Source organism: Helianthus annuus, chromosome 16 (genome assembly GCF_002127325.2).
Source record: "Helianthus annuus cultivar XRQ/B chromosome 16, HanXRQr2.0-SUNRISE, whole genome shotgun sequence".
Lineage (NCBI taxonomy): Eukaryota > Viridiplantae > Streptophyta > Magnoliopsida > Asterales > Asteraceae > Helianthus > Helianthus annuus.
In genome coordinates, this window is record NC_035448.2 from 49567434 (window position 1) to 49590193 (window position 22760).

Sequence of the window (22760 nt, forward strand, 5' to 3'; positions counted from 1 at the left end):
GCAATGATTGCACCTAGGTTGCTTTCCACGATAAAATCCCTTAAAGGGTATTGAGTTTATTGGAATTGGTGCAGGAATTGCAAAATTCTTTGAAGTCTTACCCTTCTTAGAATTTTTAGAAGACTCGGATTTTGTCTCCTTTGAATTCTCTGTTGGGATTGAACCCTAACAGAGGAACAGATAATGTAAAGCCAAAACCGGATCACATCAGTGGACTATCAATAAGCAGCAGTTTACTCTCTGCTTTCCCCTTGATAGTGGTATTCTAACAACTGATGAATCTTAAGTGCTGCTCACTACAACAACTGATGAACTAAACACTGATGATACTCTAAAAGACTGCTGAAGACAAACACTGTTGCTCTATCTGCTGATGTTTTCTAAGTACTACTGAAGACTCAAGCACTGCCCACTCAAAGACTGATCACCTTTGAAGAAAGCACTGAAGTTCAACATCAGTGCTCAGGCTACAACAGTGGAACGTGAAGCAGTAGTTATCCCAAGTGTGTATTATACTGATTATCAGATGTTGTATATCAGTAGTTTGTATAGAACAGTGTTTATTGGTTGTTAGGTCATTAGATGTCACTATCATGGTGACGTCAGCGAAGATGCTTCAGCGGTTTGGACTGCCTATAAATGTAACAGTACCCTGTACTGTTACATTTTATTTACTGAGTAGATTCTTCTTCTCCAGTCCAATCCTTTCATCTTGTGCAACCAACCTTGGGGTATCTGGCTGAGGGGAACTTAGTTTCTGTAAACATGGTGTAATCATTTGCTTTGTATTTTCAATCATTCGAGTCAATGAAAAGCACTTGTTTATCAAACTATTTTCTTCCTTGATTGTGTTTATACAAGTTTGTATCCATTTCCGCTGCACTTTACATTGTTACATATTCATTGATCTGTCAAGTTCATACAAACAAGCACAGTCATGTCAGACTCGGATCCTAACAATTGGTATCATAGCTTGGACAGTCAAATTCGATCTAACAATCAATTTGACATAACAGTTCAGCTCACAATTCATTGATACTGTGGTTGGTTGTATTCAGTTGAAAAACAGAGTAACAAGTGAATCATGATCAAAATGGTTAATCAGAAACTCTGTAAAACAACCAAGATGTCATATGACACACAAATTTCACACAACAAGTGATATCATGCACAAGTCACTCATAGTTTTCAGATCTGAAAAATATCTGTTAAATTATGGGATCGTTTGATATTTTCAAGATTGATTTCAACTGTTGTTACGAAATTTGTGATGTTTTTACATTTTACACTAAAGTATGCACCTCTGTTCAGCTAAACCTATGTTCATCTAAACACTAGTGTTCTGCTAACAAAGAAAGGGGGAATCAAAACTTTAGTCAAAATTCTTATGTGTTCAAAGGCAGGTTGAGAATCCTCAAAAGGACCAAAACAACTTTGTCAAAACACATTAAGAAAATAAGGTGTCAAAACTATCCTAATCATACGTGATGTGAGATCTGGAAATAAAACATGGACAAATGTGGCCAGATTTCTCAAAACATTACTTCAAAATGATTCTGGATTAAGTTTCCTCTCAGTAAGTATTTCTATACTTGTGAATAGGAAGGGCAAAAAGGGAAAAATAAACAAATCTCAAAGTGTGATTATCACAAAAACCTTTGAATCCTAAAGGAAAAGAGTATAAGCACAAAACACTTCTGAGGTCAAAATAGGGTAAGCAGTGGTCATCATGCAACTGAGTGCCTTCATCAATCCAGGAATTGTTCAGGTATCTATGGCATCTCCAGTGATTGTCCTTAAAAGAAGAATTTACAATCAATTGCCAAGAAATTAACCCCAAAGAATGGTCTAAATAACTTGAGAGTGATATGATCATGAACATATTTGAAAAAGCTGTCAGATCCTTTTGTTGTTTTTTAAAACTTCCTTTATTTTTTTTATTAATAAAAACCAGATATATATAATTTTCTTTAAAAAATATATGTTGTGCTTTTACTAATTTTTGATAGTAAAAGTTCATCTCTGGTCAGGATGTAATTTCCTTATTTTTGTGTGAATTTACTATCCTAAATCTGATCAAAAGGAAATGGCACACATATCAGGGTCATGTTAAGCTCAAGTTTGGTTATCACAGATCATAAATTGATTGCAAATTGATTTTGAACTACTGAGATACTCTTGTTCTAGTTCAAGTAATTAGACACAAAATGAGTAGCTCTGGTAGAAATGTCTTCATCATCTGGGATGCTAAACCACTGTCTGGAATAATGGACATTTTGCAAAACCTTGAACAAAATTTCTGTAGATTACTGCTGGCAATTTAATCTTGATAATGTACATCTAAAATGTATTTTGTTAAGAATAGCATCTCTGGTGCTCAACAGATGTTAGATAAGACAAAATCACATTCTACATCTGAACAAGCAGATGCTAACATTATTTTGTCAAAGGTTAAAACATTGCTGCACTATCAGTTGATTGCATTCTATTTTCTACCACTGTTGTACCTAAAATGCTGTTGTGTCTCAACATCTGCTCTCTAGAGTCTGTCCACTACTGATAGTCAACCTCTGCTTTTTAAAAAACCCTGATGTTTAAATCATTGTTTCATCCACTGATACATCCACTGTTTCATTTCATTACCGTTGTAACTACTGATGATTGTTCCATCAGTAGTTGTCAAAACAACTGTCCTCCATTAGTTACCATAACATCAGGGGTTGGCACGTGGTCAGTTTTTAGCCGTCCGATCATTGTAACCGCTCCCACATCAGCATTCACCTTTTTCATAAATAAAACCCTGCCCTAACACCAAAACAGGGTTTTACTGTCGAATTGAATTCCGAAGTTCTCTTCTCATAGCAGTTTCCCTCTCATAACCCCAAAAACCTTCTTCGATCTTCTTCATAAAAAATGACAAAACCAACATCCAAAACAAAATCAAAACCATCATCTTCCTCCACAACAGCAGATGCCACTCAAATGGCCGCTGAAACCACGGAGATTCGCTACAAAGCTCCACACAACTATGTGGGTATACTCACAAAACCTATCGATAACCACACTTTCGACTCCATCATCGACATCTTATCTGCGTCAAAGTACAAAACTTTGATAACAGCAGAGGCTCCCATTTACCTTGATACCCAGAGAGAGTTCTGGAAAAATGCCACCCTTGAAAAACAAGGAGACATCATCACAGCCATCAACTCCTCGATACAGGGTAAGAAAGTACAAATCTCTCCAAAATCCATCTCTAAAATCTTTAAACTCGATGATTTGAAAGGAAAAACCTCATTTACTAAAGACGAGTTGAAAAAGGATTTCATGAATAGGGGCTATGCAGAACAACCGAATAGGGATACCCTACAAAAGGGTTATTTCCCTTCTGCACCCAGATTTTTATTCCACACACTACTAATGTGTGTTTCTAATAAAACAACGTCTTTTAATGAGATACCAACAAAAATCCAATGCCTGGGGTATACAATTTTGAACGATAAAAACTATAATTACTCCCAGGAAATATTTGATGATTTGGTAAGAAACGTTGATAATAAGGCATTTCTGCTCTTTCCAAGATTTCTAAGCTACTATTTTGAACAAAAATTTGTAGAGAAAGATGCAGATTTGCCCAAACAAGGTGTCTCTTTCAAAATAAATTGTTTAACAATTGAAACATTTTCAAGAATGATGGCACCAATAAAACTAAAAGCAAAGGTGCCTGAGCAGACTTTAGAAACTGACACTGATCCTCAGGCAACTTCTGCTGAGCCCACTGCTCCAGGTGATCAGAGCAGCACAGCCACTGCTCTGAAACCCACACCTGACATAACCAAAGAGACCAAAAGAAAAACATCCAGAAAACCCACCAAACCCAAATCAAAGGCATCTCTGCAAGATGAGGTCCCAGAGACAATGCCAGTGACAGCACAAAAGTCACCAATAACCACTGCTGCTACTTCCTCACAGCAGTTGGAAGAAAGATCTCAACCCCATCCTCAAACTCCTCCTGCATCCTCACAAAAGGATCAGGTTGTAACCACAAGGACACCAAATTATGAAGCTCTGGATCCACTCGGATCTATCTTCCACAGTCCTGATCCCAAGGACATGTCTCTTTCAACACCCATACCCTCACCAATCATAACGCCACAATCAATAATACCCCTGTTGCATGCAGTTGATATTGCACAGACACAAACCAGTTCCTCTCTATCACCCATTACTGAGAGTATACCTCCACAAGTGACTGGGTCTGATGCTTATACCTCTGCTATCCCAGCAACAGCTGAGGAGGTTACACCCCCTGAGTTACAAGTAACTCTCGGTGGTAGTTCAAGTGGAGCAGCAACTACAACTGATGGGTCAACAGATCTTCAGTTGGATAGTTGTTACATTAATAAGACTCCCTTGAAGGCAATTTCTTCCATGGCAACATCGGTAACCACCAATGAGTTGATTCTAACCACTGGTACCATCAAAGGTTTATCGAGTGCCGAAGAAAGAAGTCCCCAGTACCAAGAAAAAGGGGCATCAATGGATGATTTTTGGGACTCTGTTCCAAAGTCACACTTTGGTACAACCACCACTGGTGGGGATTCAGATGATCCTACAAATGTAGGTGATGATTCAAAATATCAGGAATTGACGAAACGAGTTGACAAACTTGAAGATTCAGTTGCTGAGATTAAAGATATGGTGCAAGAGATTTTAAAAGCTCAGAAAGCACAGGCTACTGTTGTTCCTGCTCAAGCACCTGCACAACATGCATTTGCTGCAAATGAGCTTTGGAATATTTTCCAACCAATGCTTGAAAAACAGCAACACATGGCTGATAAAAAGCATGTTATTCAAGTACAAATGCTGACCAACATGGTGGAATCAAGGTTCAAAGACACTCAAGCAGACATCAAGGCTATAAAAGCTAGTATACAAAAGATTGTCCAAAGTGGAAAAGCTCCATCCTCAATCCTCTTGATGAATACACCCCTTGCAGATAATGCCAAAAAGGGGGAGAAAATCAAGTTGAGAAAGAAAGGAATTGAAGATGGGATGTATATTGAACCAGAAGATACATCAGCAGTTACAAAAACAGCTGATACAAAATCTTCAACTCAAACAACTGATACATCAGTAGTTACAAAAACTGCTGACAGTAGCCAAACAGCTTCCATGACATCAACACACACACATTCAACATACACCACTCTATCACATACCATCACAACCACTGTTCCACCACCATCTGTGTCTACAGCACAAAAAACACCATCACCATCAAAAACAGCCAAACCATCATCACCCCCTGCCAAAAAGCAGAAGACAACAGATGTTACAACATCTGTTGTAATGGCAACAGTGGTTGAAACACCAGTTGTTTCAACTACTGTTAGTCAACCACCGATCACCACTCAAACAACCACCACTCAAACAACTGCCACCACAACCCCTGCTTAAAAGAAGAAGACATCTGCTGACATATCAGTAGTTGTAATGACAACAGCAGTTGAGACACCGGTTGTTTCAGCAGCTGTTAGTCAATCATCCACCACTGCTATCACCTTTCCTATATCATAACCAAAGCTCCTCAGTAGAAAAAGAAAGCCAATACCTGCCAATGAGGAAATACATGATCCTAATGCTGCAAAGTATCCACTGGAAATTGAAGCTCTAAAAAATGAGATGAGGCAATTCTATACTGAAGAAGATCCTTCTAAAAGAAGATTCTCCTCACTCATAGGCTACATGCCACCAGAGGATATGGATGATTACCTCAAAATAAAGGCAAGGCAAGGCAAGCTAAAGTAAAAGCTAAGGTTGACAGTGAAAAAGAAAGTCTAAGCGAAGAAGGAATTACTAAAAGACTGGAGTTCTATCTTTCAAAGGTAAAGCAGATAGAAGAATTTGCACAAGAGTTAAACAAAGAAAAGGCTGATCAAAAGAAGAAGTTAAGAGAACAACTTCTAGCCTTCATCATGAATGAGAAAGTCTATCCTGCTGAAGAACAACAGTTTAAAGAATGGCCATTAGTAGCTTTAAAGCATGAGGCAGAAAGGATTCAAAGAATAAATAATGATCCTTCAAAAAGGAAGAATGCTCCAAACTGGAGCAAATACAAAAAGCTCATTGCTGACCTCACTGCTGAATACAAAGGAAAGAAAAAGGATCTAGTGGATGCTAAGATGGACACTGCTGAAGCCATATCAAAATGGTTTAGGCAGCAGACTGATGAAGCCTATGAGAGGCTAAAGAAAAGAAAGAAAACTGTTTCAGATGCTTCAAAGAAAAGAGAACAAATGATGAAGCTTGAACAGAAAATTGAAAACCTCAAAACAATGATAAAATCAGCAGACAATCCTACTCTTGGGTCAAATCAAGATGAAGGTAAACAGCTGACTGAAGAAGAGGTCAAAGAAAAGGAAGCAGAGTATCTCAAGGACACCATCTTAAAAATGGGTCTGAAAGAAGACAGCTCATCAAAGCTTCAAAACCTTTTTATGAAGGTACTGAACAAACCTGCATCTCCAAACACTGCAAAAGACAAGACAGAAATTGAAAGACAAGAACTTATTGAACAAGAAACTGCAGAAGACATAGCTGCAGCAGACAAAGTCATTGAAGAAGCTTTCAAAAGAATGTCTGAAAGTCTGCATGTGTTTCAAGGCCATCTTCCCTCAACTCATCAAAAATAAGTCTCTCCCAAGAAACCCACTTGGCTTAAAAGTACTAAAGTAGATGTCTAATCAAAAGACCCACGTACTGACCCTGGTCAGAGCCAATGGCGAAGTGAAGTACATATCAAGGAAAGAAGCACTAGGCCTTAGTGTTGAAGATTTGCAGGATCTCCTTGAACTTTCACTGTGTAGGGATGAGGATGACCAGAGTGCCAAGAAATTTGAAGCTGAATTTAAGAATCAAGCTACAACACTCTTGATAAGTAATAAAGGTCCTGAATAATGAAGGGTTTTGGCATTATCTGTTCCAGGGGATATTGTTGGGATTGAACCCTAACAGAGGAACATATAATGTAAAGCCAAAACCGGATCACATCAGTGGACTATCAATAAGCAGCAGTTTACTCTCTGCTTTCCCCTTGACAGTGGTATTCTAACAGCTGATGAATCTTAAGTGCTGCTCACTACAACAACTGATGAACTAAACACTGATGATACTCTAAAAGACTGCTGAAGACAAACACTGTTGCTCTATCTGCTGCTGTTTTCTAAGTACTGCTGAAGACTCAAGCACTGCCCACTCAAAGACTGATCACCTTTGAAGAAAGCACTGAAGTTCAACATCAGTGCTCAGGCTACAATAGTGGAACGTGAAGCAGTAGTTATCCCAAGTGTGTATTATACTGATTATCAGATGTTGTATATCAGTAGTTTGTATAGAACAGTGTTTATTGGTTCTTAGGTCGTTAGATGTCACTATCATGGTGACGTCAGCCAAGATGCTTCAGTGGTTTAGACTGCCTATAAATGTAACAGTACCCTGTACTGTTACATTTGATTGACTGAGTAGATTCTTCTTCTCCAGTCCAATCCTTTCATCTTGTGCAACCAACCTTGGGGTATCTGGCTGAGGGGGAGCTTAGTTTCTGTAAACATGCTGTAATCATTTGCTTTGTATTTTCAATCATTCGAGTCAATGAAAAGCACTTGTTTATCAAACTATTTTCTTCCTTGATTGTGTTTATACAAGTTTGTATCCATTTCTGCTGCACTTTACATTGTTACATATTCATTGATCTGTCAAGTTCATACAAACAAGCACAGTCATGTCAGACTCGGATCCTAACATTCTCCTTTGTAGTTTGAATGTTTTGTTTCTTGTCTCCCTTTCGAAAAAAGTTTCCCTTTTCTAACCTGGGAGTCGGTTAGGGTAGCGGCTAATTCTTTAGCCTCCCTAAGCGTTGCAGGTTTGCTACCAGTGACAATGTCTTGGACTGGATCAGGTAGGCCATCAATGTATTTCTCAATGGCCCGATCCAAAGGTGTGACAATAGTGGGGCAAAGTAGGCTTAAATGTTCAAATCGGTCAGTGTAGGCATGGGTTTCCCCACTATCTTGTTTTAATTAATAGAATTCGTTTTCAAGTGCCCTTATTTCGCTTCGTGGGCAGAATTCTTTCTTCATAAGATTTTTAAATTCTTCCCACGTTTGTGCCATTGCTATATCGGCACCTCGGTCTCTCATGATACCGTTCCACCAAGTGAGTGCTCTCCTTTGGAAAACACTCGAGGCGAACTCCACCTTGCGCTCACTGGGACACTGAACATGGTAGAAGGTGTTTTCTATACTCTCAAACCATTTTAGGAGCCCAGTTGCTCCTTCAGACCCATTAAATTTGAGTGGTTTAGCCGAGTTGAATTGTTTATAGTTACATGGCGATAAAACATTGTTGTTGTTGTTATTGTTTTGGATTTGGTTGGCTTAGGTTACAATGCCTGGGAGAAAAGCAGCTAGATGCTGTGAGATCCTTGCTGCCATTTCAGCGTTCCAAATGACGTCGCGGTGGGGAGGCATCTTGAAGATATATCTGTAGTGAAAATTAAATAAATGAGATCCATCAAATTGTTATAAGTTTGAATCATCATTGTGTAGTGAAAATCTTGACTTAGTAAAATTCGTGTTCAAAAGTCTTTTTCTTGTACTTAGAAAATATAGTGTTGTGGATTTTGTTTTGAAACAAGAATTGTTTGAAAAATAAGCTTTTGTAATATTTTTGGATGTGAGAACACAAACCAAGTTAATGGTTTGTGTTATAAATTCTTTATCATTTAAAAAAATATTGTTTTTAGGATAAAATTTTTTAAATTAATTTTTTTGAATAAAGAACTTTGTGTTTAAAAATTTTTAAAATTCTTATCCAAATGGTAAAAATTTTGAAATTTCGAAAGACAAAAAGGTAGTATTTTGAAAATGAAATAGTGTCGTGAAACGAAATGAAATTCATTTCAAATGTTTTGGATACAAATATATCACCGAAGGTAATATAATGGCATAGTATCACAAACAGAAATTTGTTTTGATTGTTGTGAATACAAGCATATTACCGGGGGTCATATGAATGAGTAGTGTCACAAAGGTCGTAGTGTTTAGAAACCATTCCACTTGGTCAAGATGGATAGGTTTTTATAATGTTTCACGAAGACATGCTTTAGCCTATAAGTGGACACTCACCCTAAGAGTTCCCAGGTAAGAGTGACTGGTCAGATCATGCGGATTTGTACGAACACTCTAGCCTTAGACAGAAAACTCAGGGTACAGGCATCCACCCTTCCAGAGTGCATGTGTTCACATTATTAAAACCCAAGATTTCGATGAAAAATGTTTGAGGTAAACATTTAAGAAATCTTTTAATAAAAATTGTTTGAGATAAACATGTTGTGAAATATTTTGATGAAAAAGTTTGAGAAAGCATTTTGAGAAATATTTCAATGAAAATGTTTAAGAAAAACATTTTGAGGAATACCTTAAGGCATAAAGCCTTAAGGGTTTAGGATAAATCATCTAAGGTTAGATGATTTGTAAATCATAAAGTAGTTGTGGCACGAATAAGGATAAGGATTAGGATAGAGTTCCTGAGTCTACTCATGTTTGGGTCCTAGGAAGGTTATAGACTAGGTTAAAGGCATACTAATAACCTAATTCCCTATAACCAGTGCTCTGATACCAATCTGTAACACCTTAACCGCATAATACAACAACACGCGGCGGAAATATAGGGGAGTCACGTTACAAATTGCTCACAACTACTAGTACTAAATTGTTTCAATGTTGTTAACATTCTTTTACAAAGAATACATGTAAATGTCTTTTGATTAAAGAAGTCTAAGGCCCGGATGCAGTCCTATGCGTTGGATGCTCGAGTAATTGAAAACCTGAAACATATGTGAAAAATAGTTAGTATAAAAATGCCAGCGAGTACATAGGTTTTGTTAGCCAAATAAATGGCAAAAAGTTTGGTATTTCAATACTTTGATAACTACGAGAACTGTCGATTGAAAATGAATCTTGAAGCCAAAGAATGGCAAAAGTTTAGTATTGCAATACATAACCTTGATTGTGAAAACTTGTGGCAAATAGTTTTGTATATGGCAATATGATTATTACTAAGTAATTTTATGCCATTAAAATTGTACATTGTAATCTCGTTGAAATCATCGTAGAACTCGCTAATGTGTTATTAGAAATCCAATCAAGGATTAATAATAACAATACTTGAATTCTCTCAAAACTTGTGTGAGTATTATATAAATCAAATGAATGATTTACAAGAGTAATAAAACAAGAACACTTATATATAGGAAGTAACAGCGGCGTATCCACCATGTTCTTATTGTATTACACCCGTTTCGTTATCTAAATCACAACTACCACATAAACACATAAATCGTCAACTTGTCACCAACTTGTAAACACACATTAAAGTACACAATGAATCCAAACAAGGACTCCAATATTAGTACTTTAAACATCCCATGTATGTCTAGCTATAAAGATAGATAAACGCTATAGGGATCCGGTTCTCGTCACATTGTCTAGTCAAATACGTATTAATGTACACAATGAATCCAAACAAGGACTTCAATATTAGTAATTTAAACATCCTACAAGAATCAATCTATGAAGATAGATAGACGCTATAAGGATTTAGTTTCTGTCACATTGTCTAGTCAAATACGCATTAAAGTAGAAAATGAATCCAAACAAGGACTCCAATATTAGTACTATAAACATCCTACAAGAATCAATCTATGAAGATAGATAGATCCTATAAGGATTTAGTTTCTGCCACATTGAATCATTGCATCATAACATCCTAAAACCTAATGGTGATTGGGGATAATGCCACGAAGGGTAATATAATAAGCACACTTATACATAGGAAGTACCAGCGGTGTATCCACCATGTCCTTATTGTATTACTCTAGTTTCGTTATCTAAATCACCAAAAATCTACACAAAAACCATAACCATCATCTTGTAAAGTACTTCTTAAAAATCTCACTATGAAGATAGGAAGATCTAAGACTGTACTTCAAATATCCTATAAGAATCAATCTATGAAAATAGATAGACGCTATAAGGATCTTTAATAATTGTCAAGTTTGTATAATCGGAATAATACACATAAAAGAACTTAGTAAACACATATATGCCATACATTGGAAAAACAAATTGGTTACACATATGAATCACCCCAAAACATTTGAAAACGGTAAAAGAGGGGAACTTTGTACTCACTTGGGATTGCGTATAGATATTGTTCAAATGGTACAACAAAGCTCAAAGGATCAAGAGTTCAAGTGTTGAAGTGGTTCAAATGCTCTTAGGCTTGGAAAAATGACTAGAAAACTCAGGTAAGAGGCCTCCAACAATGTGGTAGCCTCCACTTAGAGTTATAGAGAAAGAAAGGAGCAAATGAGCAAATAATTGGGCGGATTTGGAGACCTATTTATACTAATTTAGAAGCCCCAAGATGATGGCAAGTGGATTGTGTGTTGCCCAAGGATGTATAGGATTGAAACAAGTGTGTAGATATGAATCAAAGCCTTGTTCATCACACACATAGCCCACTATATTGAAAAACAACTTGAAAAATACATGTGCAGCAACTGCAAGGAAGGTTCTGTCGAAATTGAGGTGTCACCGGACGCGACAGCAAACACCCTCAGGCGTCGTCGGACGCGAGGGCTCACCAGCAAGTTTCAAAAATGGAAGAAATGGTCCCTGCACGTAATTAAACTTGTTTTTGACGCTTTTAACCCCTGTTAAGCCAAGATTCAGACTTTATAAGGATGTTAAAGCTTTGGGGACTTGAAATGTATCCGGAAATGTCGTGGATGTTGGTTCGTTCGGTCGTACGGTCGCGTTTTGCGGTTAATTACGACGGATGTCGTAACGAACGCGAAAATGATCCAAATTGCGCGACGAATGGTATTTTTGCATTCCTATCACTAAAATAAAATATTTTAGTGATTACAAAAATTTTTGGATGTCCGGATATGGTCAGAACATAAGATATGCGCGTATATGCAAACTTACGCATTTTTTTGACGCTTTTAGTCCCTGAGATCAAATAAGCGCATTTTCGCATACCGAACTCCTCAAAACTTATTTCTAAGCTATGTTAAGGGTATTTAGGGTATGTTTGGCTTATTAATTTGTTCCGGAGTGTTCGTCGTTATATGAATCGACATACTTCTGTAGTTTGTCGCAAATAGTCCCTGTGATCGAATATACTTGTTTTTGTCATCCCTAACCCTTCAAAGCTTATTCCTAAGTTATTTAAAGGGTATTTATGGTACGTGTAGCATATGTCCTCGTCCTGGTGTGTACGTTGCGTTTAAACGGATTACATTTAGGCATCGGTTATCGAATTGCTTTCAAAGAACAAGTTTTTGAAAGCCCGAAATTTTGCATAAGGATTACAGCAAGATTGTAATTATAATATTATAACTTCCCTTTAAAATAATTGACATAAGGATATTTTCGTCATTTGTAAAATGCATTTATTAAACAATATAATCAAAATCCCTAAAATCTCGCTAGTTTTCTTTTATACAAGATACACAGATGTTAGTTTATATGCATGTGTACAGTCTTGTTAGTATCAATTTATATAAGATACACAGATGTTAGTTTATACACATGTGTACATTCTCGCTAATTATTAGTTTATACAAGATATACAACTGTTAGTTTATACACACGTGTACAATCTCGCTAATAATCAGTTTATAGAAGATACACAGCTGTTAGTTTATACACATGTTTACTGACTTTTATACATCTGTGTATTATATTCAGAAATGGTTACATATGTGTATATTAACAACATCTAGTATATTATGCATGCACACGAGTAGATTTATAAAAAAATTATGAAATTAATAAAAACTAAAGAAGTCACATGTAAGTAAATTGCTAATATGCATATGTGTATATATGTAACTTCCGGTATTTTTGCATTTATGTTTATTTCCCATCGTACTTGTATCCGATTATCCTTCCGTATAACATTTTATCATTCTTATTTTATTTACGGAGAAGTTATTTTTTTAAACAAATATATATATTTTTTTATCATCTCCAACAATGTTGCAAAAAAATTGAATTTCGCGATCATTATATAAGTGAGTTAGTGGAATTGGTTCTTAGCAATTATTTATTGTTATTTTATTTTATTTTATACGAATAGGAAAAATAAACAAATTACTATTACTATTTAACTTACACTTTATTTTGATAACCTAATATTTAATTAGTTGATTTTCATAAATGAGTATGGAAATGATAAATTAATATTTAATTAGTTGATTTTCATAAATGAGAGAGAGAGAGAGAGAGAGAGAGAGATATGAGAAAATTAAGGGATTTTAATTAAAAATATTTGGATAATGTCAATCTTACCCTTTTAATCTAAAAAACGATCAAGGGTCAAGATTAGTTCACCCAGTTCACTCTCAAGAAATTGTTCACTCTTGAACCTAATCATATATATATATATATATATATATATATATATATTTTCAAATAATATTTTTGAATAAAAAGTCCCCAAATCAAGAACCCGAATCACTAGTGCTAATTTTATCGTCCCGTTCGTTTTGTACTTTGTTTATTTATATTATAGGGTGATTGTTATAATTTAAGATACTATCCATTTCTCTTCGTGCGGTAATACTCGTGGATTAATTCTTCGCAACCTGTGAGCAAACTCTCTCCCCTTTTTGTCATTAACTTTTTGGGGTGTATCAATGTGTTTCGATCAATTGATTTTATCTAAAACGGGCATGCAATATCTAGTGTGTCGTATATACTTTATTTGTGGTTGTTGTTGTTGTTTGTTGACGCTATTGTTGTTGTTGTGTTTGTCATCATAGTCAATAGTCATTCATTCAATGGATCCATGGCTGACCTTTCCTCATGACCTGGAGATGTTGGTATTACCCCATTAGTCTTGGGCTGACCTTTCCTCCTAACTATGGGACATTGGTATTGCCACAGTCACACCCTTATTGGGTGTGGGACACAAGAAGTTGGTTTTGGTTTTGGTGTCGGTCTTGGTCTTAGTCATTGTGCAGTCACCATTCTATGTTCATATTACTTGTTGCATTACTTCACATGATTAATTGCATGTTTAATTTTTGAACTAATATTTGACTTTAAAAAAGGCAAAATATATTTCTTTACTTCTAAATTTAAAATGGTAAACCTATTTAGGTTTACTCACCAGCTTGTTGTAGCTGATCCAAAAATATTATTTTACACATGATACAGTGTAACACCCCGAAAATATAAAACTTTATATTAGAATTATAAAGTGTAAATTAAACAACAATAAGCTAACTAGGATAAATAACCCAGTTAGTTATAAACGATGTTATAACAAAGAAACTTGAGTTAAAACACTTAGAGATTTACTTGGTTTTAATTGTGGGACCAAAAGTGTTAAAATGGAAAACTTATATTATAAGACTTAATAAAATAAAAACCAAACACACAATTAGAGGTGTCTGGATCGATAAAAGGCAGGAGAAGGGCGACCAACCCATCTTCAAACCCTAACTCTTACAAAACTCACAAATTGAAGGCTCAAATCAAGTCAAAATAGAAATCTGAACACAGGTTCTTGATCACCTCGTCGAAGGGATCATAAGGTATGCCAAATTAGGTTGTTTTGATTCAACTCAAATTCCTAGTATATGATAAAAATCGAATGTTAAACTTGATTTTGTGTTGTATTGATGAAATTAGAAGTGATATGATGTCTAGGGATAAACCCTATGTGAATTCTTGTTAAAAATTTGCATGATACTTGTAGGGTTCATAATCACCATTGTAGGTGATTAATGAGTTTGAAGAAACTTGATAAACACTAGAATTGTGATTCTTGTTCTAGCATAATCTGAATTTAAGAGGTAATTTCAGAAATATTGATGTTAAGACATGTGTATAATTGTCTAATTGAAGTTAATTTAGATGATAATTACAAGTCATGAACTTGGTTTGGTTTATATAAAAATCTGACCCGCTAGGCGTTTGTTAAAATGCCTAAGTAGAGATTAAAATGTTAAAAATCGAATGAAAACGCAGATTTGATTATTATAGAGAATTATGCGTTAATGGTTATGGAAAGAGTTCTAAATCGATTGTAAATTGAACTCTTTAGGCAAAGAGTCCGGATCGTCAAGCGGACAAGCCGGAGGGGATACGCGTGGGAAAGGTCTGCTCTAAAGGTACGTGACTACGGTCCCGTCATAGTATTAGTAGATGTTAAATTGTAGTACGTTAATAGTGTTATCTTGTGGTATATGCGTTGATGTGTTAAAGAAGTGACGTAGTTCACTCAACATTCAAACGAGTCGAAATATTGTGTATGAATAGTTTAGTTCGACAATAAGGTGGAGATTTCACTTGTCAACCAAACCGGTCAAAACCATGTTTATAAACAATCTTGTGCGTAGAGAAATTTGGATATCATAATGCGCTAATGCTAGATAGCAATTAGAAATAAAAGGGGTATAATAAGCCAAGTATGAATCCGTGATATCGGATTAATTGGTAGAAGTTGAAAGCAATAAGCCAAGTATGAATCCGTGATATCGGATTAGTTGGTAGGAGTTGAAAGCAAGACTCAAAAGTTACAAGCCCGGGATATGGGTGAATGAAATTAGAATGCCCATGAAGTGTAAATTGTTCAATATGCACATAGTTAACAGGTCGAATAAATGTATTATAGAGTCTGTAATTCTTTTGTTCGTAAACTATTTTTCTTTAAGTGAAATTCACATGGTTAGATCCGTAATTTTAGTACGGACGAATAGGAAAACGAATCGGCTAAAACGGACGTATACATTGCAAGTTATCAAAGTTTGAAATTGAAAAATGGAAAGTTTGAGAGCTGGGCAATTGTGCAGCAACCAGCAACAACCTTCTGTCAAAATGATGCCATCGCGCTACGCGATGGCAAATCAGTAAAATGGTCGCGTGATGAGACCACCGTCGCGGGCCGCGTAGGCTGGCTGGTAATACGTCGCGGGGCGCGACAGCCCTATAAACGCATAATTTTGTTTGTTTTTATTATTTAAGCCATAGAACTTTCATTACAGCAAGATTGTAATTATAATATTATAACTTCCCTTTAAAATAATTGACATAAGGATATTTTCGTCATTTGTAAAATGCATTTATTAAACAATATAATCAAAATCCCTAAAATCTCGCTAGTTTTCTTTTATACAAGATACACAGATGTTAGTTTATATGCATGTGCACAGTCTTGTTAGTATCAATTTATATAAGATACACAGATGTTAGTTTATACACATGTGTACATTCTCGCTAATTATTAGTTTATACAAGATATACAACTGTTAGTTTATACACACGTGTACAATCTCGCTAATAATCAGTTTATAGAAGATACACAGCTGTTAGTTTATACACATGTTTACTGACTTTATACATCTGTGTATTATATTCAGAAATGGTTACATATGTGTATATTAACAACATCTAGTATATTATGCATGCACACGAGTAGATTTATAAAAAAAATTATGAAATTAATAAAAACGAAAGAAGTCACATGTAAGTAAATTGGTAATATGCATATGTGTATATATGTAACATCCGGTATTTTTGCATTTATGTTTATTTCCCATCGTACTTGTATCCGATTATCCTTCCGTATAACATTTTATCATTCTTATTTTATTTACGAAGAAGTTATTTTTTTAAACAAATATATATATTTTTTTTATCATCTCCAACAATGTTGCAAAAAAATTGAATTTCGCGATCAATATATAAGTGAGTTAGTGGAATTGGTTCTTAGCAATTATTTATTGTTATTTTATTTTATTTTATACGAATAGGAAAAATAAACAAATTACTATTACTATTTAACTTACACTTTATTTTGATAACCTAATATTTAATTAGTTGATTTTCATAAATGAGTATGGAAATGATAACTTAATATTTAATTAGTTGATTTTCATAAATGAGAGAGAGAGAGAGAGATATGAGAAAATTAAGGGATTTTAATTTAAAATATTTGGCTAATGTCAATCTTACCCTTTTAATCTAAAAAACGATCAGGGGTCAAGATTAGTTCACTCAGTTCACTCTCAAGAAATTGTTCACTCTTGAACCTAATCATATATATATATATATATATATATATATATATATATATATATATATATATATATATATATTTATATATATATATATATTGGGAGCCGCTAGAATGAGAACCACCTCGAGTTGTAAGAACCGCGAGAACTACACCCCACGGAGCGCCGTTCGCCGCGATTTTTTTTTTTACAAGTAGATGTGTGCATTATAAACACGGCCGTAAAAAATCACGGCGAACGGCGCTCCGTGGGGTGTACTTTTTTACACCTCAAGTTTGGTAAAAAAAAAAAGAATAAAGAAAAAAAATTAAAAACACCAAACTTTAGGTGTAAAAAAGTACACCCCATGGAGCGCCGTTCGCCGTGATTTTTTACGGCCGTGTTTATAATGCACACATCTACTTGTAAAAAAAAATCTCGGCGAACGGCGCTCCGTAGGGTGTAGTTCTCGCGGTTCTTACAACTCGGGGTGGTTCTCATTCTAGCAGCCCCCTATATATATATATATATATATATATATATATATATATATATATATATATATATATATATATATTCAAATAATATTTTTGAATAAAAAGTCCCCAAATCAAGAACCCGAATCACTAGTGCTAATTTTATCGTCCCGTTCGTTTTGTACTTTGTTTATTTATATTATAGGGTGATTGTTATAATTTTAGATACTATCCATTTCTCTTCGTGCGGTAATACTCGTGGATTAATTCTTCGCAGCAACCAGTGAGCAAACTCTCTCCCCTTTTTGTCATTAACTTTTTGGGGTGTATCAATGTGTTTCGATCAATTGATTTTATCTAAAACGGGCATGCAATATCTAGTGTGACGTATATACTTTATTTGTGGTTGTTGTTGTTGTTTGTTGACGCTATTGTTGTTGTTGTGTTGGTCATCATAGTCAATAGTCATTCATTCAATGGATCCATGGTTGACCTTTCCTCATGACCTGGAGATGTTGGTATTACCCCATTAGTCTTGGGCTGACCTTTCCTCCTAACTATGGGACATTGGTATTGCCACATTCACACCCTTATTGGGTGTGGGACGCGAGAAGTTGGTTTTGGTTTTGGTGTCGGTCTTGGTCTTAGTCATTGTGCAGTCACCATTCTATGTTCATATTACTTGTTGCATTACTTCACATGATTAATTGCATGTTTAATTTTTGAACTAATATTTGACTTTAAAAAAGGCAAAATATATTTCTTTACTTCTAAATTTAAAATGGTAAACCTTTTTAGGTTTACTCACCAGCTTGTTGTAGCTGATCCAAAAATATTATTTTACACATGATACAGTGTAACACCCCAAAAATATAAAACTTTATATTAGAATTGTAAAGTGTAAATTAAACAAGAATAAGCTAACTAGGATAAATAACCTAGTTAGTTATAAACGATGTTATAACAAAGAAACTTGAGTTAAAACACTTAGAGATTTACTTGGTTTTAATTGTGGGACCAAAAGTGTTAAAATGGAAAACTTATATTATAAGACTTAATAAAATAAAAACCAAACACACAATTAGAGGTGTCTGGATCGATAAAAGGCAGGAGAAGGGCGACCAACCCATCTTCAAACCCTAACTCTTACAAAACTCACAAATTGAAGGCTCAAATCAAGTCAAAATAGAAATCTGAACATAGATTCTTGATCACCTCGTCGAAGGGAAAATAAGGTATGCCAAATTAGGTTGTTTTGCTTCAACTCAAATTCCTAGTATAGGATAAAAATCGAATGTTTAACTTGATTTTGTGTTGTATTGATGAAATTAGAAGTGATATGATGTCTAGGGATAAACCCTATGTGAATTCTTGTTAAAAGTTTGCATGATACTTGTAGGGTTCATAATCACCATTGTAGGTGATTAATGAGTTTGAAGAAACTTGATAAACACTAGAATTGTGATTCTTGTTCTAGCATAATCTGAATTTAAGAGGTAATTTCAGAAATATTGATGTTAAGACATGTGTAGAATTGTCAAATTGAAGTTAATTTAGATGATAATTACAAGTCATGAACTTGGTTTGGTTTATATAAAAATCTGACCCGCTAGGCGTTTGCTAAAATGCCTAAGTAGAGATTAAAATGTTAAAAATCGAATGAAAACGCAGATTTGATTATTATAGAGAATTATGCGTTAATGATTATGGAAAGAGTTCTAAATCGATTGTAAATTGAACTCTTTAGGCAAAGAGTCCGGATCGTCAAGCGGACAAGCCGGAGGGGATACGCGTGGGAAAGGTGTGCTCTAAAGGTACGTGACTACGGTCCCGTCATAATATTAGTAGATGTTAAATTGTAGTACGTTAATAGTGTTATCTTGTGGTATATGCGTTGATGTGTTAAAGAAGTGACGTAGTTCACTCAACATTCAAACGAGTCGAAATATTGTGTATGAATAGTTTGGTTCGACAATAAGGTGGAGATTTCACTTGTCAACCAAACGGGTCAAAACCATGTTTATAAACAATCTTGTGCGTAGAGAAATTTGGATATCATAATGCGCTAATGCTAGATAGCAATTAGAAATAAAAGCGGTATAATAAGCCAAGTATGAATCCGTGATATCGGATTAATTGGTAGAAGTTGAAAGCAATAAGCCAAGTATGAATCCGTGATATCGGATTAGTTGGTAGGAGTTGAAAGCAAGACTCAAAAGTTACAAGCCTGGGATATGGGTGAACGAAACTAGAATGCCCATGAAGTGTAAATTGTTCAATATGCACATAGTTAACGGGTCGAATTAATGTATTATAGAGTCTGTAATTCTTTTGTTCGTAAACTATTTTTCTTTAAGTGAAATTCACATGGTTAGATCCGTAATTTTAGTACGGACGTATAGGAAAAAGAATCGGCTAAAACGGACGTATACATTGCAAGTTATGAAAGTTTGAAATTGAAAAATGGAAATTTTGAGAGCTGGGCAATTGTGCAGAAACCAGCAACAACCTTCTGTCAAAATGATGCCGTCGCGCTACGCGATGGCAAATCAGTAAAATGGTCGCGTGATGAGACCACCGTCGCGGGCCGCGTAGGCTGGCTGGTAATATGTCGCGCGGCGCGACAACCCCATAAACGCATAATTTTGTTTGTTTTTATTATTTAAGTCATAGAACTTTCATTTACCTTATATTAATGTGTCAAAACTAATATTCGTTGTGGTTTTGACCGTAGGTACTGCTCGTTGTCATGGATGTCGATCAAGCAAGGGAATTCAAGAACCGAACACATATTTTGGATCCTTCCGCACTAATCTAATCTAGCTAGACTTAGTTGTTTTTGAAACTTTGTTAGATGTGAATGTTTTTAAACAAGATAGTAGGTTATGTCAACCGGTTTAAACAATTTACATCTCCACTTATTAACTTAAATTTTGCTAAGTATATGCATTTGGTTTTAAAATTATGTGTATTTCCATGACAAAATAACGAAATTATACAACGAGTGTTACAAGTTGGTAATCAGAGCTCAAGGTTATTAACAAGGTGTGTTCGGTTCAAGCTTGATCAACATCCGGTAAGAGTTAATTATTTTAGTAGGTCCATTAATGTAAACGAAACAAGAATTGATATGCACGGGAAGAGTGTGTTAACACACTCAAACCCGGAAAGTGCATTAAGTAAGAACGGTTAAAACAAGTTATGAACTTGACTAAACCAAAGTAAATAAATTATATACTATAGATGAAATGTTTAACCTATGATGTAAACATTTCAGTTTTAAAGATGACGGATAAGGGTAATGAAGATGCGGTGCCGAGAGTAACCGAGCAAATGAGAGAAGTGATTGCCGAGGAAGTAGGAAAGGCAATCGAAAATAGCTTATCCGGTTTTATTGATAAGATTCAGAATACGGTATTATCAGTTGTTGATGAGAGAATCAAGAAATTGGAAGATGATGCTAATGTAGCTAAGGAAAAATCTGGAGAGCGCAAGGGCTGCTCGTATAAAGAATTTATGGCATGTAAACCGCCACTCTACAATGGAGAGGTGGATCCGATAGTGTGCCAAAGATGGTTGAGTGATATCGAAGGGGTGTTCGAGAGAACCCACTGTGACACGAACGACTTTGTAGCTTATGGCACGGGTCAGCTGAGAGGTCAAGCAAAAGACTGGTGGGATAATAAGAGAAAGGAGATCGGAAGTGAAGCAGCGAAGGCAATGTCATGGGAAGAGTTTAAGGTACCATTCCTTAAACATCACAGTCCCAAAGCGGTTATCAATCGAATCAAAGAGGAATTCATTCAACTTAGGCAGAAAGGCGAATCTATTGATAAGATCACGGGGATCTTCCTAGACAAACTGAGGTTTTGTGATGAGTTGGTGACATCCGAAGAACAGAAGGTGTATTATTATTATAATATGCTAAGCGCAGAGTATCGGGAGTTCATGACTCCCTCAAAGTACGAGACCCTCACTGAAATCATTAACACTGCTCGAGAAAGAGAGATAGAGCTAAAGAAACAGATTGAAAGGGGTGAAAGAAGGGCGCAAGTGGTTAATCCAAGCCTCACGAAAAAGCCACGTACGACTGAGTCGTCAAAGAAGCAGGAAGGAAAAAGCAGTTCGCCAAGTTGTAAAGTATACGGGAAAGGGCACAAGGGTGAGTGCCGGTTTAAGGACAAGCCGTGTCCTATATGTGGGAAGACAGGGCACACGGCTGCGTTGTGCCCGGGGAAAGTTTCGGTGTGCTACAAATGTTATCAGTCGGGTCACAAAAAGTCTGAGTGCCCGGAGTTAACCGGAAAGAAGGATGGCAAGGATACCCAAGCTGAGACTCCAAAAGCAAAAGCCAGATCCTTCCAGTTAATAGCAGCTGAGGCGAAAAAGGAACCCGATGTGGTTTCAGGTATATTTACTATAAATTCAATTCCCGCGCATGTGTTATTTGATACGGGTGCGAATAAATCCTTTATTTCACATGGATTTATTCGACATCCTTCTTTCGTACTGACAAAATTACCTATGCCATTAGAAGTAGAAATAGGTGACAACAAAAGTTTCATTGTGTGTGATGTATGTCGAGATTGTAAGATGAGTATTAACGATGAAGAATATTCAATAGACTTGATTCCAATGTCGATGGGAGAATTCCAAGTAGTGGTCAGGATGGATTGGTTATCCCGACATCACGTGGAAGTCGTGTGTTTCCGCAAGGAGATAAAATTAACATCTCCAAGTGGAAAATCTGTTACCATATATGGTGAAAAAGGGGGTAATCCCATTATGTGCTCTATGCTAAAAGCTCACAAACTCATGAGGCACGGATGTAGAGCGTTCATGATATACGCAAACGAACCAGACAAGGGATCGCTAAAGATTGAAGACGTATCGGTGGTACGCAAATATGCCGATGTATTTCCGGAAGATTTACCGGTAATACCGCCAGAACGGGAGGTAGAGTTCGGAATCGAATTTATTCCGGGCGCGAAACCTGTGGCCAAGGCGCCGTATCGGCTCGCGCCATCAGAGCTACAAGAATTGATGTCTCAAATCCAAGATCTGCTCGACAAAGGGTTTATTTGACCGAGTGTATCTCCATGGGGCGCGCCAGTGCTATTCGTGAAAAAGAAGGATGGAAGTATGCG